Genomic DNA, 19,795 nt, shown 5'->3' on the forward strand with positions numbered 1-19,795 from the left:
GCCCCACAGGTCCATAAACTTCCTGTAAAATTCATCTGGCCCCGGTGCCTTCCTCGCCTGCATACTCCCCAGCCCCTTAGTCAGCTCCTCCAGCCCTACCGGTGCCCCAAGCCCGCCACCTGCCCCTCCTCTACCCTTGGGAACCTCAGCCGGTCCAGAAAACGTCCAGAGCTCCGTCGGGAGCTCAGACCTATACAACCCCTCATATAAGTCTCTAAATACCCCATTTATTCCCACCGCACTCCGCACCGTGTTCTCCCCTTTATCTCTAACTCCCCCAATCTCCCTCGCCGCCTCCCGCTTCCGCAGCTGGTGTGCCAGCATCCGGCTAGCCTTCTCCCCGTATTCATACACCGCCCCTTGCGCCTTCCTCCACTGAACCTCTGCCTTCTTGGTAGTCAACAGGTCGAACTCGGCCTGGAGCCTTCGTCGCTCCTTGAGCAGTCCCTCCTCGGGGACCTCTGCCTACCTCCTATCTACCCTTAAAATCTCCCCCACCAACCTCTCCCCGTCTCTCCTCTCCTTCCCCTCCTTGTGGGCCCTAGTGGAGATTAGCTCTCCCCTAATCACCGCCTTCAGCGCCTCCCAGACCACCCCTACCTGCACCTCCCCATTATCGTTCACCTCTAGGTATCTTTCAAAGCACCCCCGGATCCGCCTGCTCACCACCTCATCCGCCAGCAAACCCACCTCCAGGCGCCACAGCGGCGCTGGTCCCTCTCCTCCCCTAACCCGAGCTCCACCCAGTGCGAGGCATGGTCTGAGATGGCTATGGCCGAATATTCCGTGTCCTCCACCCTCGGGATCAGCACCCTGCTCAAAACGTAGAAGTCCATCTGGGAGTAGGTTTTATGGACGGGGGAAAAGAAAGAGAATTCTCTGGCCCCCGGCCTAACAAACCTCCATGGGTCCACTCCTCCCATCTGGTCCATAAACCCCCTCAGCACCTTGGCTGCCGCTGGCCTCTTACCCGTCCTGGATCTAGAGCGGTCCAATGCTGGATCCAATACCGTATTAAAGACACCCCCCCCCCCCCCAATATCAAGCTCCCTGCCTCCAGGTCCGGAATCCGGCCCAACATGTGCCGCATAAATCCAGCATCATCCCAGTTCGGGGCATACTCATTCACCAAGACCACCCGCACCCCCTGCAGCTTGTCACTCACCATCACGTACCTACCTCCATTATCTGCCACGATGCTCAGCGCCTCAAACGACACCCGCTTCCCCACCAAAAGTGCCACCCCTTGATTCTTTGCGTCCAACCCCAAGTGGAAATCCTGCCCTACCCACCCCTTTCTCAGCCTAACCTGGTCTGCTATCCTCAAATGTGTCTCCTGGAGCATGAGCACATCTGCCTTCAGTCCCTTTAGGTGCGCGAACACACGGGCCCTCTTGACCGGCCCGATCAGGCCTCTCACATTCCAAGTTATCAGGGGATCAGGGGGCTGCCCGCGCCCGCACCCCCCCCCCCCCCCGCCAATTAGCCATCTCCCTTTCTAGGCTAGCCGCGTGCCCGTGCCTCTCGCACTCTCCGTTCCTCCCAGCGGAAGACCCCAGCCCCGACTCTCTCTTCAGGCTCCAGCTCCCCTTTGGCCAATGCAGCAGCAACCCCGTTTCTCTCTCTTTCCCCCCCCCCCCCCACACCCCAGCTAGGTCCCCCCCTAGCTGCGTTGCTCCCCCCATAGCACTCCTGTAAGTCAGCTGACTCCTGCTGACCCCGGCCGCTCCCGCCACTCCATCGACCCCCCCCGTGTGAGAATCTCCCCCCATCTCCTGTCCATCAGCGGGCGCTCCTCTCCAGCACCACCCCTCCCCCTGACCCCGCCCCCTTCCTTCCCTAGCGCAGGAAACCCCCCCCCCCCCCCGCGCTTTCCACCAAGCCGGTCCCGCCCCCTCAGGCACAGCTCCCTTACACGGCCTGATCCCAGCTCCCCCACCTCGGGCCTCCCCTCTCTTTCTCCCCCCCCTGCCCACTTCCCCTCTCTCCCCTCTTTCAACCACCGACACCCACACTCTCACCGAACCCCCACTATGAACCATTTCACCCTACCCCACCCAGCACCCAAAAAAACCCCAGGACCAAACAGAACAGAACATCCCCCCAAAACACAACAATCAGATCAATCCCCTCCCGACATCCCCTCGCAACCGACCCTCAATCCGAGTCCAACTTTTCGGCCTGGATAAAGGTCCACGCGTCCTCTGGCGTCTCGAAGTAGTGGTGGCGGTCCTTGAAAGTGACCCACAGTCGCGCCGGCTGCAACATTCAAAATTTCACCCCCTTCCGATGCAGAGCCGCCTTAGCCCGATTGTACCCGGCCCTCTTCTTGGCCACCTCCGCGCTCCAGTCCTGGTATATCCGGACCTCTGCATTCTCCCACCTGCTGCTCCGCTCCTTCTTTGCCCACCTTAGGACACATTCCCTGTCCACGAAGCGGTGGAACCGCACCAGCACCGCCCGCGGCGGCTCATTGGGCTTGGGCCTCCTCGCCAGGACTCGGTGGGCCCCCTCCAGCTCCAGGGGCCCCGAGAAGGTCTCCGCGCCCATCAACGTGTTCAGCATCGTGACCACATATGCTCCAACATCCGACCCCTCCACTCCCTCCGGGAGACCCAGAATCCGCAGGTTCTTCCTCCTCGACCGGTTCTCCATGTCCTCGAACCTCTGCCATTTCTTATGCATCGCCCCATGCACCTCTACCTTCACCGCCAGGCCCAAGATCTTGTCCTCGTTCTCCGAGGCCTTTTGCCACACCTCCCGGATCGCTGTCCCCAGCTTGTCTATCGAAGCCTTCATCGGCTCCAACAGCTCTGCCTTCAATTCCGTGAAGCAGCGCTGGAGAAACTCCTACTGTTCCTGCGACCACTGCGCCCACGCTGCCTGGTCTCCACCCGCCCCCATCTTGATTTTCCTCCCTCACACTTTTCGCTGCTCCAAAACTACTTTTTTCACCGCTCCACTCCTGGTCCAATCCATACAGTGCTGGGGAAATGTTACTATCACCTTCCCACACTGGGAACCATCGAACAAATGCTGCTGGGGGCCCTAAAGAGAGCCCAAAAGTCTGTTTCTGTCGGGAGCTGCCGAACGTGCGACTTAGCTCCGCATAGCCGCAACCGCAAGTCCGAGGCAGCAGTGCTAACCACTGCACCATCGTGCTGCCCCCAAGCAGTTTCCGATCTAAGCAGCTCGGTCCTGTTGGTGAGATGTGGATCCTGTCATGGCATGGTGAGAAACCAATATTCGCTAAGTCCAATCTTCATACCATTAACGGGAAGGACCCCCCATTGGGCGGCTCGATAGCACAGTTGTTAGCATTGTTGCTTCACAGTGCCAGGGACCTGGGTTCGATTCCTGGCTTGGGTCACTGTCTGTGCAGAGTCTGTAAGTTCTCCCTGTGTCTGTGTGGGTTTCCTACGGGCACTCCAGTTTCCTCCCATAAGCCCTGAAAGATGTGCTTGTTAAGTGAATTGGACATTCTGAATTCTCCCTCAGTGTACTCGAACAGGCGCCGGAGTGTGGCAACTAGGGGATTTTAACAGTAACTTCATTGCAGTGTTAATGTAAGCCTACCTGTGAAACTACTGAAGATTATTGTTTATTGAATAGCCTCCTCTGCGAGCGGTCAAGCGGGTGTCATTTAGTACACCTATTTGAAGAAGTGAAGGTAGTGGAATGGCCGCTGTGGGAATCAGAGGAGGTGAATAGTCATCCTCGAAATCGGGCATTCAGCCCAGGGCTGCTGCCCTAGTGCTTGGGGTGCGGGGAGCGGCTGTGTCCCTGGCGCCCCCCCCCCCCCCCGCCCCCGGATTGTATATTCTCATCATAACGGGGTCCGCTCCAGCTGCTGCTGTCCGTTCTACCTCACACCTCTGTGACGGGCCCCTTCCATGATAATATGGTGAAGGTCACTTTAATTCCCACTGACCGTGGTAGCCACTGAGTGCACAGCTGAAGGCTATTGCTAATGGAGAATTGCCAATTCTCGTAATGCGAGCACCTCACTGCTGCCAAGTGGATCCCCACGGGTACACGTGCCCGTGTCACAGGCGACTGTTACTGCCTCGCATCCCAATCAGACTGAGTGGCCTGATTGGCTTTCTATGCTTCGGGATCATTCCAGAGCTCGAGCAGGGACTTGTGCGGCATTTCCCAATCAACAGCCCACAAGTGCATCTGGGAAGTTGCCGATGCCCTGTTTGCCCGGGGAGCCGGCTACTTAAACTTTGACCTGGACCAAGCACAAAAAAATGCCCGGGCAGCAGGATTCTCTGCCGTCGCCGGGATGTCACAGGTCCAGGGGATAATAGATGGCACCCACGTCTCCTTGCGTATATCGGGTGGTCCGGGAGGATCCTTCATTAACAGGAAGGGGTTCTACTCCCTGAAAATCCAGCTCATGGGTGACCACCGCATGAAGATCATGCACTTGTGTGCATGCTTCCCAGAGAGTATGCACAACAGCTACATCCTGGGGCAGTCGAAGATTCCTGGCATCCTCGAGGGACAACCCATGGTGACTGGTTGACTCTTGGTGGATAAGGGGTACTTGCTGATGACACCAGTACGCAGGCCGGTGACCGATGTGGAGACCTGATATAACCAGGCCTATGTGGTGACCCGGGTTGTTAGTGAACGGTGCATCGGACTGCTGAAGATGCGGTTCCGATGCCTCGACCACTCTGGTTGTGCACAGCAGTACACCCCCAGGAGGATTGCCCGCCTGCTTTGCAGTGGTCTGCTGTACCGTCTACAACCTGGCACAGCAGTGCGGCGACGTGCTGGAGGTGGAGGAGAAAGAACATGTGGTCAGCTCCGAGGAGGAGTAGCCAAACAGGAAGGGCTTGGGGACATATACGGGGAGGACCTGCAGGACCAGCCAGAGGGTGGAGGATAGACAGTGGTGGTGGATGTCCGGCATACTTGGAGGACAAGGGAGGACTTCAACCTTGCCGCCTTCACATAGGATATGACTTAGTCCGTCATCTGTCCCCTCCCCCTGTGCCTCCTCTTCTCTCTCTCTCTCTCTCTCTCTCTCTCTCTCTCTCTCTCTCTCTCTCTCTCTCTCTCTCTCTCTCTCTTTCCCCCCCCCCCCCCCCCCCTCAAAAAAAAACCTCACCATTGCCCTGATCCACATTTCTGGCATCTGTGTTACATTACTCCAGACGGATGGGCCTGTGTCAGCGGGTCAATGTACAAGGCAGGAGGGTGATGATAGCCAGCTGTTAGCTGAGCGCTGGTGCTCCTCAATCTGTGCCATAGTCTGACTTCTGTCTGTTTGCTGAGTGCTCGTTCACACCTATCACAACTGCACGTGGTATGATGTGGGGGGCCCCGAAGACACGCCATTGTCTGGGGGGAAGGGCATGGTCTTCACCGACTGGGACACGCTCAGCAGTGCCTCGGCAATGCCCATATGGGACTGGGACATGCTCAGCAGTACCTCGGTAAGGTCCATCTGCGTGAAGGACACGCCGCCCAGCGACCGGGACATATAGTCGAGGTGCTCAGCTATGGCTGTCAACGACTGAGCAACATCTTGGACACCACCACTCATGGTGCTGGGTTGCACTCCAGGATTTCCACTGCGGTGGCCATCCTAGCAGTATTGGCCTTGGTGCCATGCATTGCTGTTGCTATCTCCTGTGCCCATAGCCTTTGGAACTCCTCCAATTGGCTATGGATCCGCTAGTGTCGCTGACATCCCTCTCTGAATCTCACGGCCAAACCCTATGGACTGAATCAGCTTTGGGATAGCCTGTCCCAGAGGCTCGACATCTATCTGGGACTCAACTGGGTCCTGGGATCCAGCAGACCTCCAACTGCTGTCCCCTTGGACATTCCTGCCTTCACCTGATGTGCATCTGCAACTGTGTGGTGCTCACCAGATTGTGTCCCAGAAGCCTGTCCACTACTTTCTCCCACCGCGAAGTGTGTCTCTGCGCTGTTGGAGGGTTGGAATAACAGCTGTGATACGATGATGGTGGCCTCCTCTGAGCTCTTCTCTGAGGTGTGCTCTTGGGAGAGGGGGGCAAGTGCAGATGGGCCAGCACTGCTGGTTTGCAATCCTGTGGGAGAATGGATATCTGGTCAGTGGTCAGTGAGAGTGAAGGATCATCATGCTGACATGAACAACTGACATGTGACATGTCACCTGGGTTGAGGCCAATGGATATTCATCTCTGCGGCATAGGCCAAGCTTGATGTAGATCCAACTCGATCTACTACTGAAGCTTCTCATGTTTATGATTTCATTTACCATAAATAATCGTGCTGTACTATGTGAATCATGGCTTACTTTCTGAATTTTTTGGCTGGCTTCTACCCTCCCTGGCAAACTTAGAAGCAAGAGGCTCAGTCTCGTTCTGAGACGACATCTCATGCGCAGTTCTGCTGGTGGAACTCCAGTTGTTGCATGTGGAGTGGTACGATAGCTAAGGGGGAACTGTGACATTCTGGTCTCTAAGATTCCTCCTGACAATTTCTTAAAGCCAGACTTGAAAGTTTGCACAGCTCTCTTTGCTGGTCCGTTTAATTCTGGGTGGTAAACGTGTTTAATAACATTGAGAGTAGTGAAGTTTTGAAACTCAGCACCTGTGAATACGGTTCCATTGTCTGAAACCATGACTTCAGGTAATCCGGGAGTTGAAAAACAGTGGCGTAACCGTTCAATGGTAGCATGCAAGATAGGTGATTTAACCTCAAAAATGTCCATCCAATTAGAGTGTGCAGGGTGTTGTAACAGGCAACGTTTGTCGCATTTGGCACTGTTGACCGTGCTTGACGTGCTTTTCGATATCAACATCAGGCCATCACACACAACTCCTGGCAAGCATCTCCAGTTTAGAATCCAGCTGTGTAATTCAGTTAGGAGCAACTCTTTTCCTGATGCAGAAAGGACTACTCTTGCTCCCCAGAGTATGATGCCATTCTGACAACTCAATTCATTCTTGCAGGTAAACAATGGTTTAATTCCTGGGAAACTGACCCATGCTATAAGTATTCTGTCTCTCATTTTAGTCAGAAGTGGATCTCGTTTGGTCCCGTTCCTGACCTGCTTCGCTGAGACTATCAATGTGTTCAAAGAATTTAATGCCATGGTGATTTCTTGTGGTACTGGAGTACATATTATACTTTGGCTCAGTATCCGCATTAGCTGTTTGTGTTCCAGGTTGGAGTTTGAAAGCATATTCCTAGGTGGACAGAATTAACGGCCATTGTTGAATTTTTCCGAGACGATCGATGAGAGAGCCGTGCCGTCTTTGAGGAGACCCAAGAGTGGTCAGAAACTTCAGTAAAGTGTCTACCATGTAGGTACTGATGGAATTTCTTGGCGCCAAAAATTATTTGATGGTCCTTCTCTATTTGTGGGGAGCCTTTTTCGGCCTCTGAGAAAGTACTTGACGCATACTCTATTGGCCTTTCAGAACTGTCATCCATCTCCTGGGACAACACCACATCAACACCATACGGAGCGTTATCGCAGATCAATACCAGTTCTTTAGATGGGTGAAAGTGTACTAATCAGTTTGAGGAATGCAGCAATTGCTTTACTCTGTTGAAAACTTTCTGAAAAGCCACCTTTAGCAGAATATGCAAGGGGCCAATATTGTCACTAAGTTTGTTTTTTAAAAAGAAAATCCATAAAAAACATCCATAGTAGTTTATCAACCCCCAAAAAGATTTGATCAGTTGTGTTTGTGAGGACAGGTGCCTCCTTTATCTTCTTGACCTTGTTTTCCACCGGGTGTGATCCTTGTGCATCTACATGGTGCCCCAGGTAGGTCACCTCAGTTGCTTAAAAAGTGCACTTCACTTTCTTGAGGTGAACTCCAGACTACTGAAATCTCTTTAACACTTTTTCTAAATTTGCTAGGTGCTTGGCCTCTGTTGATCCAGTTATAAGGCCATCATCAAGGTATATCACAACCCATGGTAGCCCCTGTAGAAGAATCTCCATTGTCCACTGGACTACAGCACATACTGCAGACATGCCAAACGGCAAGCACATGTACTCGAACTGGCCTCTGTGTTTGTTTATCGTGATATATAGTGGCATTGGAAGCAGTTCAGAGGAGGTTCACTAGGTTGCTTCCAGAAATGAGGGGTTTTCGGATGAAGAGAGTTTGAATAGTTTAGGCCTATGCTCTCTAGAGTTTGGAAGAATGAGGGGAGATTAAATTGAGGTATACAAGATGATAAAAGGTATGGATAAAGTAGATGTGGAGCGGATGCTTCCTCACGTGGGGCATTCTGAACGAGAGGTCATAGTCTTAGGATAAGAGGTAGCAAATTTAAAACAGAGTTGAGGAGAAACTCCTCAAAGGGTTGTGAATCTGTGGAATTCGCTACCCCAGAGTGTGGTGGATGCGGGGACAGTGAGTAACTTTAAGGAAGAGTTGGACAGATTTTTAATTGGCAATTAACCCTAATTGTAGAATGGGCAGGACGGTCGAGTTAAGGCCATGATGAGATCAGCCATGATCAAATGGCAGAGCAGACTTGCCAACTGGCCTAACTCTGCTCCTATATCTTATGAACTAATGAATTTACAACATACCCCAGGAAGCATCATCTAATTTGCGTTGTTGGTGTACGTGATGCATATCCAGCTTTGTGTAAGATTGAACTCCTGCAACTTTGCGTACATGTCTTCAATTCTGGGGATTGGATATTTATCCAACTTGGCGGCCTGATCAATTGTTAGCTTATAATCACGGCAATTGCAGATGGCCTTGTCCGTTTTCGATACGGGGACTATAGGTGCTGCCCATTCCTAGAATTAAATTGGCTGGATAATGTTTTGTTCTTCCAACCTGTTTAACTCAGCATCCACTTCCTCTCATAAGGCATATGGTGCCGGTTTTGCCCAAAAGATTCAGGGAGTAGCCTCTGGATCCTCAAATCATGGCTTGTAGCCCTTTGATTTTGCCTAATTCATCACAGAAGCCCCTCTCGTATTTTCTTGTCAGTTCAGACAGTCCCCCTCCTGCACTTGAAAAATTTTGGCCCAATTCAACTTGATTTCTTTCAGCCTGTCGCGGCCAAGATGGCTTGGTCCTTCACCCGTCGCTATTATCGCTGGGAACTAGGTAGACTGTTGTCTGTGGCTTACAGGTACCATTTTGATGCCGTTTATTTTTATTGCTTCTCCCATATAAGTCTTCAGTTCGACAGAAGTGCTCCTCAAGTTTGATGGTTGGACTCCCTCTCTTAGGTACTGAAATGTATACTGGCCCATCACATTGGTAATGCCCTTATGTCCACGTCCATCTTAAAAAGCTTCCCATTTACCCGGAGCATTACAGTAACAGAGTCTATCTTGCCTGCTTTTAAATTAAACTGCTGCATTGCTGGTAAAGGAACAACGTAACCATGAAATCACCACAACATCAGATTTGATAATCTCTGGCACACAGCAATCGATGGGTTTGTTTTATGCAGTTTTAGATTAGAGAATAGAAATAATGGCTGGGATTCACCCCTACCCGGCGGGGCGGAGGGTCCTGGCGGGATGGAGTGGCGGGAACCACACCGGCGTCGGGCCGCCCCAAAGGTGCGGAAAATCTGCATCTTTAAGGGCAAACCCTCACCTTGAGGGGCGAGGCCCGTGCCGGAGTGGTTGGAGCGCTGCCGGTTGGCGGGAAAGGCCTTTGGCGCCACGCCAGCCAGGGCCGAAGGGACTTCGCCAGCCGGCTGAAGTCCGCGCATGCGCGGGAGTGTCAGCGGCTGCTGACATCATCCCCGTGCATGCGCATGGGGGGTCACTTCCGCGTCGGCCATTGCAGAGGCTATGGCCGAGGCGGAAGGAAAAGAGTGCCCCCACGGTGGCCTGGCCCGTGATCGGGGGGCCCCGATCACGGGCCAGGCCACCGTGGGGGCACCCCCCGGGGCCAGATCGCCCCGCGCCCCTCCCCCCAGGACCCCGGAGCCCGCCCGCACCGCCAGTCCCGCCGGTAAGGTAGGTGGTTTGATTCACGCTGGCGGGACCAGCATTACAGCAGCGGGACTTCGGCCCATCGCGGGCCGGAGAATCACCGTGGGGGCCTGGCGCGGCGCGATTCCCACCCCCGCCGAATTTTCGGTGCCGGAGAATCCGGAGGACGTCGTGGGCGGGATTCACGCCGCACCCTGGGGATTCTCCGAGCCGGCGGGGTGTCGAAGAATCCCGCCCATTGTCTTTATATATCGTGCCTAATCAGGTCCACAGGATATCCCGAAATACTTCACAGTCAATGAATGAGTGTAGTTATCTTTGTGATGTGGATAATGTTGCACAATTTGCACATTGCTGCATTTTTTTGGTATGTGGGTGCAAATTAAAATTCTTTTTTGCCCAGTTTAAGTAACAGTTGTGAAGCAAACACCGTGGCCCTGAAATTACAGCACATTGTACTAGTTTGTTTGATGTAAAATCTACTCCATTGATTTGAAGTTCCTCTCGATTATTTGATTGAAGGCACTATTGACTTGAAATGAGTTAGTGCATCTTAAAACAGAGGAAGGGATTTCCGATGACAATGCCAATCTGGACAAAAGGGAGAAATACAAAGACCAGCAAAGGGTCACATAGCAGCTTATAAGAGCTACTAAAAGCGATTTTGCCGGGAAACTTGCAAGATACATCAAAATCAATCAGGAGAAGTTGTATAGTTATATAAAATGAAAGAGTGGCCAAGAGCAATGTAGGCCCATTAAAAGTTGAAAATGGAGATATTGGGCGAAATTCTCCCCCAACAGCGCGACGTCCGCCGACTGGCGCCAAAAACGGCGCCAATCAGACGGGCATCGTGCCGGCCCAAAGGTGCGGAATGCTCCGCATCTTTGGGGGCCGAGCCCCAACATTGAGGGGCTAGGCCGGCGCCGGAGGGATTTCCGCCCCGCCAGCTGGCGGAAATGGCATTTGTTGCCCCGCCAGCTGGCGGAAATGGCGTTTGTTGCCCCGCCAGCTGGCGCGGAAATGCGGCGCATGCGCGGGAGCGTCAGCAGCCGCCGACAGTTTCCCGCGCATGCGCAGTGGGGAGAGTTTCTTCCGCCTCCGCCATGGCGGAGGCCGTGGCGGAGGCGGAAGGGAAAGAGTGCCCCACGGCACAGCCCGCCCGCGGATCGGTGGGCCCCGATCGCGGGCCAGGCCACCGTGGGGGCACCCCCAGGGGTCAGATCGCCCCGCGCCCCCCCAGGACCCCGGAGCCCGCCCACGCCGCCTGGTCCCGCCGGTAAATACCAGCTTTGATTTACGCCGGCGGGACAGGCAATTTCTGGGTGGGACTTCGGCCCATCCGGGCCGGAGAATTGAGCGGGGGGTCCCGCCAACCGGCGTGGCCTGATTCCCGCCCCCGCCCAATCTCCGGTACCGGAGACTTCGGCGGGGGCGGGGGCGGGATTCACGGCGGCCACCGGCCATTCTCCGACCCGGCGGGGGGGGTCGGAGAATGACGCCCATTGTCATTGATAAAGAGAAAATGGCAAACATGCTGAACAATTACTTTGTCTCAGTATTTACAGTTGAAAAGGAGGATAACTTGCCGGAAGTCCCGAAAAAAGGAATAGTCGAAAGAGAATGGGGACTTAACATAATTAACATAAGTACAGCATCAGTAACTAGGAAATTAATGGAACTAAAAAGTGACAAATCCTCAGGTCCTGGCAGCTTCCATCAGAGGGTGTTAAAGGAAATAGGGAGCACGTTGTAGATGTCCTAACTATAATCTTTCAGAGTTCCCTAGATTCAGGAGTAGTCCCTCTGAACTGGAAAATTGCACATGTCACTCCACTTTTTAAGAAGGGTGCAAGGGGGAAACCAGGGAATTACAGACCGGCTAGCCTAACATCAGTGGTGGGGAAATTGCTGGAGTTTATAATCAGGGTTAGGGTAACAGAATACCTCAAAATATTTTGGTCGATCAGGGAAAGCCAGCATAAATTTGTGAAGGGAAGATCATGCCTCACAAATCTCATTGAATTTTTTGAAGAGGTGACTAAGGTGGTGGACAGGAGAACGTCTTGTGGATAGAACATAGAACATAGAACAATACAGCGCAGTACAGGCCCTTCGGCCCACGATGTTGCACCAAAACAAAACACTATGCCATTATCATCCATATGTTTATCCAATAAACTTTTAAATGCCCTCAATGTTGGCGAGTTCACTACTGTAGCAGGTAGGGCATTCCACGGCCTCACTACTCTTTGCGTAAAGAACCTACCTCTGACCTCTGTCCTATATCTATTACCCCTCAGTTTAAAGTTATGTCCCCTCGTGCCAGCCATATCCATCCGCGGGAGAAGGCTCTCACTGTCCACCCTATCCAACCCCCTGATCATTTTGTATGCCTCTATTAAGTCTCCTCTTAACCTTCTTCTCTCCAACGAAAACAACCTCAAGTCCATCAGCCTTTCCTCATAAGATTTTCCCTCCATACCAGGCAACATCCTGGTAAATCTCCTCTGCACCTGCTCCAAAGCCTCCACGTCCTTCCTATAATGCGGTGACCAGAACTGTACGCAATACTCCAAATGCGGCCGTACCAGAGTTCTGTACAGCTGCAACATGACCTCCCGACTCCGGAACTCAATCCCTCTACCAATAAAGGCCAACACTCCATAGGCCTTCTTCACAACCCTATCAACCTGGGTGGCAACTTTCAGGGATCTATGTACATGGACACCTAGATCCCTCTGCTCATCCACACTTTCAAGAACTTTACCATTAGCCAAATATTCCGCATTCCTGTTATTCCTTCCAAAGTGAATCACCTCACACTTCTCTACATTAAACTCCATTTGCCACCTCTCAGCCCAGCTCTGCAGCTTATCTATATCCCTCTGTAACCTGCTACATCCTTCCACACTATCGACAACACCACCGACTTTGTAACGTCTGCAAATTTACTCACCCACCCTTCTGCGCCTTCCTCTAGGTCATTGATAAAAATGACAAACAGCAACGGCCCCAGAACAGATCCTTGTGGTACTCCACTTGTGACTGTACTCCATTCTGAACATTTCCCATCAACCACCACCCTCTGTCTTCTTTCAGCTAGCCAATTTCTGATCCACATCTCTAAATCACCCTCAATCCCCAGCCTCCGTATTTTTTGCAATAGCCTACCGTGGGGAACCTTATCAAACGCTTTGCTGAAATCCATATACACCACATCAACTGCTCTACCCTCGTCTACCTGTTCAGTCACCTTCTCAAAGAACTCAATAAGGTTTGTGAGGCATGACCTACCCTTCACAAAGCCATGCTGACTATCCCTGATCATATTATTCCTATCTAGATGATTATAAATCTTGTCTCTTATAATCCCCTCCAAGACTTTACCCACTACAGACGTGAGGCTCACCGGTCTATAGTTGCCGGGGTTGTCTCTGCTCCCCTTTTTGAACAAAGGGACCACATTTGCTGTCCTCCAGTCCTCTGGCACTATTCCTGTAGCCAATGATGACATAAAAATCAAAGCCAAAGGTCCAGCAATCTCTTCCCTGGCCTCCCAGAGAATCCTAGGATAAATCCCATCAGGTCCCGGGGACTTATCTATTTTCAGCTTGTCCAGAATTGCCAACACCTCTTCCCTACGTACCTCAATGCCATCTATTCTATTAGCCTGGGGCTCAGCATTCTCCTCCACAACATTATCTTTTTCCTGAGTGAATACTGACGAAAAATATTCATTTAGTATCTCGCCTATCTCTTCAGACTCCACACACAATTTCCCATCCCTGTCCTTGACTGGTCCTACTCTTTCCCTAGTCATTCGCTTATTCCTGACATACCTATAGAAAGCTTTTGGGTTTTCCTTGATCCTTCCTGCCAAATACTTCTCATGTCCCCTCCTTGCTTGTCTTAGCTCTCTCTTTAGATCCTTCCTCGCTACCTTGTAACTATCCAGCGCCCCAACCGAAACTTCACACTTCATCTTCACATAGGCCTCCTTCTTCCTCTTAACAAGAGATTCCACTTCCGTGGTAAACCACGGTTCCCTCGCTCGACGCCTTCCTCCCTGTCTGACCGGTACATACTTATCAAGAACACGCAGTAGCTGATCCTTGAACAAGCCCCACTTATCCAGTGTGCCCAACACTTGCAGCCTACTTCTCCACCTTATCCCCCCCAAGTCACGTCTAATGGCATCATAATTGCCCTTCCCCCAGCTATAACTCTTGCCCTGCGGTGTATACTTATCCCTTTCCATCATTAACGTAAACGTCACCGAATTGTGGTCACTGTCCCCAAAGTGCTCTCCTACCTCCAAATCCAACACCTGGCCTGGTTCATTACCCAAAACCAAATCCAACGTGGCCTCGCCTCTTGTTGGCCTGTCAACATATTGTTTCAGGAAACCCTCCTGCACACACTGTACAAAAAACGACCCATCTATTGTACTCGAACTATATCTTTTCCAGTCAATATTTGGAAAGTTAAAGTCTCCCATAATAACTACCCTGTTACTTTTGCTCATATCCAGAATCATCTTCGCCATCCTTTCCTCTACATCCCTAGAACTATTAGGAGGCCTATAAAAAACTCCCAACAGGGTGACCTCTCCTTTCCTGTTTCTAACTTCAGCCCATACTACCTCGGAAGAAGAGTCCCCATCTAGCATCCTCTCCGCCACCGTAATACTGCTCTTGACTAGCAGCGCCACACCTCCCCCTCTTTTGCCTCCTTCTCTGAGCTTACTAAAACACCTAAACCCCGGAACCTGCAACATCCATTCCTGTCCCTGCTCTATCCATGTCTCCGAAATGGCCACAACATCGAAGTCCCAGGTACCAACCCATGCTGCCAGTTCCCCTAACTTGTTTCGTATACTCCTGGCATTGAAGTAGACACACTTCAAACCACCTACCTGAACACTGGCCCCCTCCTGCGACGTCAAATCTGTGCTCCTGACCTCTATACTCTCATTCTCCCTTACCCTAAAACTACAATCCAGGTTCCCATGCCCCTGCTGCATTAGTTTAAACCCCCCCAAAGAGCACTAACAAATCTCCCCCCCAGGATATTTGTGCCCCTCAGGTTCAGATGTAGACCATCCTGTCTGTAGAGGTCCCACCTTCCCCAGAAAGAGCCCCAGTTATCCAGAAATCTGAATCCCTCCCGCCTGCACCATCCCTGTAGCCACGTGTTTAAATGCTCTCTCTCCCTATTCCTCATCTCACTATCACGTGGCACGGGCAACAACCCAGAGATAACAACTCTGTTTGTTCTAGTTTTGAGCTTCCATCCTAGCTCCCTGAAAGCCTGCCTGACATCCTTGTCCCCTTTCCTACCTATGTCGTTAGTGCCAATGTGGACCACGACTTGGGGCTGCTCCCCCTCCCCCCTAAGGACCCGGAAAACACGATCCGAGACATCACGTACCCTTGCACCTGGGAGGCAACATACCAAACGTGAGTCTCTCACGCTCCCACAAAATCTCCTATCTGTGCCCCTGACTATAGAGTCCCCAATTACTAATGCTCTGCTCCTCTCCCCCCTTCCCTTCTGAGCAACAGGGACAGACTCCGTGCCAGAGGCCCGTACCCCATGGCTTACCCCTGGTAAGTCGTCCCTCCCACAAGTATCCAAAGCGGTATACTTGTTTCTCAGGGGAACGACCGCAGGGGATCCCTGCACTGACTGCTTTTTCCCAGTCCCTCTTACAGTTACCCACCTATCTCCAATCTTTGGTGTAACTAATTCCCTGAAGCTGCTATCTATGACCCCTTCTGCCTCCCGAATGATCCGAAGTTCTTCCAACTCCAGCTCCAGTTCCCTAACTCGGTCTTGGAGGAGCTGGAGATGGCAGCACTTCCTGCAGGTAAAATCAGCAGGGACACTAACTGCATCCCTCACCTCAAACATCCTGCAGGATGTTATTTATCTGGACTTCCAGAAGGCATTGGATAAAATCCCACATAAAAGACTGTTAACTAAGGTGGAAGCTCACCGAGCTGAGGCAAATCATTGCATGGTTAGGAAATTGGTGGGCAGGAGACAGAGTGTGAGGATAATGGGTAAACACTGGGTAAATTAGCAGGATGTGACTAGTGTCTACCACAGGGATCTGTGTTAGGGTCTCAATTTTTCCCGTTATTCATGTGAGTAATGAATAAAATATTAACAGAGAAAAACAGGGGAGATAAATATAAACTATTTCCATCGGTTGGAGATTCTAAAATTAGGGGCCATAGTCTAAAACCTAGCACCAGCCCATTCAGGAGAGTTGTCAGGAACACGCAGAGTGGTAGAGATTTGGAACTCTCTCCCACAAACAGTAGTTGAAGCAAGGCAGTTGTTAATTTTAAATCTGAGATAGATCTTTATTGAGCAAAGATATTAAGGGATATTGAGCTAGGCCATAGATCATTGAATGGTAGAACAGGCTCGAGGGACTGAATGGCCATCTCCAGTTCCTATGTTCACTCATCAAAAAAATCTATTAAGAACCCATTTTGGGGTTGGCGTTGCCAATGTTACAGATGCTACAGAAAAATGGCTAATTCTCCTCATGGTGTCTTTGTAGTACCAAGTTTGGAATAATCCAGTTGTGGAAAAGCTGCCTTTTGCAGTAACCTTCACTTCTGCTAATCCAAATGTCTGCTGCAGAGTTTTGTGCAGCAGTTGAGAGAATTCTGTAGCAGCTTCTCCCCTCACAAATTCCTTCTTCATCTCAGTTATAGTTGATGGCACTATAGTTAGAAACAAAGGAGACACTTAAGACCTGTGATATAATGGTCTAATCAAAAACATGCAAAATTAAGTCCTCAAAAGTTCTTTCAACAGAACTGATTAATACTTTACAGACTGCTCGAAGAATGCAATTATATTTGAATGAGGATCAATGCTAATTTGTTTCCACACAATATGCAGCTGTTATTACTGCAGATTACTTATTTTGTGCACTTTAACATCTGCACAGTATGATAGTTCCACTGTGAGATTTGGTCAAGTTGCCGTTTTGATTAGAATGAACACTTGCCAAGTAGAAACTGACTAGCTGCTTATATCATTCTCATTTCCTTGTGAGAAAGCTGCAGTTCAAAAATGTGCTTTGAAACAATTCAGCTGTCTGACTGCTAATTTGCTTGATTTTAATTGTTTATGTCTAATCAGAGGTTTCTTTTTGTTGCTTTAAAATATGGCAGTCTAGAATAACATCAAATAATAAGAGGACTGTAGATAAGGTCGTTGGAAGATGTTCTTAATTATTTTCTCTTTTGTGGGTGTAGAAGGCAATGGTGTCCAACCCATTGAAAAATGCTTTGTACAAGTGGGAATAAAAAAATAGAAACATTTTTCTGGAATGCCACATTCATTCCAAGTTGGTTACTCTGTGTTTATTTGTCTTGGTGAAACAACATGGCAGAAATATTTCAGTTGAGGGTAGGTATTTTGGACCAATATCTAGAGCAGGGTTTTTCAAATTCAGGGTCGCGACCCATGGGTGGGTCGCTGGCGGGTGTTGGGAGGGTTGCAGAGCGATCAGTCGTGATGCTCCTGGTCGCGGGAGAAGCGCCGAAGAACCACAACCATTTTTATAGGTTGAGAATGCCGCCCACGTCTGCCAGTAGCAATAGCATTTCGTCTTGTTCCATCCGATTGGCACCCAAATTATCCAATGGGTGACTAGCTTTCCCAACATCACATCTGACGTCTAATTGTTCTGCTGATCATCAGGAAGAGACGGGGCTGGTACTTTTGATAGTGAACTATTGGAGCTCAGGGCCTGTGGAAGACACGGAGAGCGGCCGAGTGACGTTTGTGAGGGGTGAGAATGGCGGGCCATGATGGTGGTAGTCAGCACCAGTTCAATGGTTTCCACAAGTATTTCAAGCCTACACCATCACAGGAAGGAGGAAGTATGCAATAGCCACATCAACAGGGATTGCAGCAATTTGTTTGTTCTTCGAACTGAGATCCAAGAAGAAGGCACCAGCAGCAATCACATCAAATAAGTTATGTGTGGTTCTCCTCTGGGGCAAGGCATGAGGAATTTAAGCACCAGCATGTGAAATCTGTTTGAAACCTCTGCAATCGTGTCACTATAATAGTATATATAAGTTATCACTCTTCACAAATAAAACTCCTGGGACGCGGTGTACTGTTTAAAATAAAAAGAGAATGCCGTCCGCATGCATGCCCCCTCAGGCAGATTTCGACAATGCACAGGCCCGGTGTCCAGCGGTGGCTGACTGCCACTTCCTGATGTTAGCACGCTATCCCAATATCGTCTCGTCCTGAGGACAGCGTGCTGTCCCAGTCCCGTCGTCTCCTGATGTCAGCATGTTATCCCAGGTCAAAATCTATTTTAAAAAATAGCAGTCTTCCCATCAGTAGTGGTGAGGGTGAGCAGGTCATGCGCCCAGCACTTACACTGACGTCACGCGATCTGTGTTTTGGCTGCAAAATCAAGGAGGAAGCATTCCTTCATTTTGTAGCTGCCAGCAAAAAAACAACAGGAATGTATGAAGAACTGAAGATGGATCAATTTGTAATAAGGAAGAATGGGCCAGAGATACAAGCAGGCCAGGATCTCACAACTAAATCTGCTGGAGAGAGCTTCTCCGGAGACTCCATGGCAGGAAAAAGGCAGTACTAGTGTGAGCTCCAGGGCCTCTGATGAGCAACCCATTAAGAAGAAGCTGAAATCGGAAACAAAGCAGTATGAAGATGATTTCTTGAAGTATGACTTTATTAATTGTCCCAGTGCAAATCAGGATGCAAAGCCCATGCGCGTTATTTGCAGGGAAGTACTGGCAAATGAAAGATTAAACCCTCAAAACTTCAGAAGCATTTTAAGACAAAGCACGGCAAGTTCAAGTACAAGCCTCTGATTTTTTTCAAAGGATTCAATGAGAACTTAAATTATCAGCTGACGCCCTTAACAGAAATGTACCATTGAATGACAAAAGAAGTGAGATTGTGACAACCAAGCAGGCTTACCTGTCGCATTAAAGGTGAGCAACAATTCAGCGCGATGTCCAGGCAGTGTGGGCCACAAAGGTCGGCCCTTGTGGGTCGCGAAGATTGGCGAGCTTGGGTCGCAAAGGTTTTCTGCCCAGTGTGGGTCCCGAAGGATGGCCGGTTTGTTAAAATGGGTCCCGGGCAAAAATGTTTGAAAAATACTGATCTAGAGGATAATTTCTGTTCAATTTAGTTGTTCCTCTTTATATATGTAAATAAGGTTTTTTTTCCATTCAGCTTTTAAGATTAAGCAAAAAACAGGTTTTGATTCTGCAGGTCTGTGCAGAAGTAAAAAGTTATTGTAACTTGAGTTGCACCATTTAGTGCAAAAATGACAAATCTAAAATAATTAAATGACCGCATATCATCCTTGAATAGAAATGGTTGTATCATTTAGTTGTGGTATGTTAAATTGGATCAGTTCCTTTAACTCCCATGTACAAGCAAATAGTCTTTCTTTTGTAAAATAAATAAAAATATTTGTACTCAGGATATGAGTGTTCCTGGCAGGCCCCATTAATTGTCTATACTTTGGTTGTCCTGCATTGATGATGGTAAACTGTCTTTTTAAACTACTGCAGTCTTTATGACGTAGGCTCTCCCAGTATGGTATTTAGAAGGGGATTCCAGGATTTTGACCCAGTGACTGCTAAATAACTATATATATCTAAAGTGACGATGGTTTGCGACTTTCAAGCAAACAGGGGGTGATGAAATTCTCATGACATCCATTTTCAGTATATTGTGTGGCTAGCCGGTACCATCGAGGTCCACTTGCTGCAGTGCTTTCTGCAGATAGTACATACAACAGCCACATTGCAGGGAGTTGATATTGGC

General features: G+C 50.1%; 1 protein-coding gene and 1 pseudogene across 37 annotated transcripts in view; both read left to right on the forward strand.

Moving 5' to 3' along the window:
* The window catches only part of LOC140408518 (calcium/calmodulin-dependent protein kinase type II subunit delta), a 489,119-nt gene that overhangs the window by 122,887 nt on the left and 346,437 nt on the right, over nucleotides 1-19,795 (forward strand). The gene's annotated exons all lie outside the window — the stretch shown is intronic.
* Nucleotides 17,769-17,983, forward strand: LOC140408211 (ATP synthase membrane subunit K, mitochondrial pseudogene; annotated as a pseudogene).

Source organism: Scyliorhinus torazame, chromosome 3 (genome assembly GCF_047496885.1).
Source record: "Scyliorhinus torazame isolate Kashiwa2021f chromosome 3, sScyTor2.1, whole genome shotgun sequence".
In the NCBI taxonomy this organism is placed as follows: domain Eukaryota; kingdom Metazoa; phylum Chordata; class Chondrichthyes; order Carcharhiniformes; family Scyliorhinidae; genus Scyliorhinus; species Scyliorhinus torazame.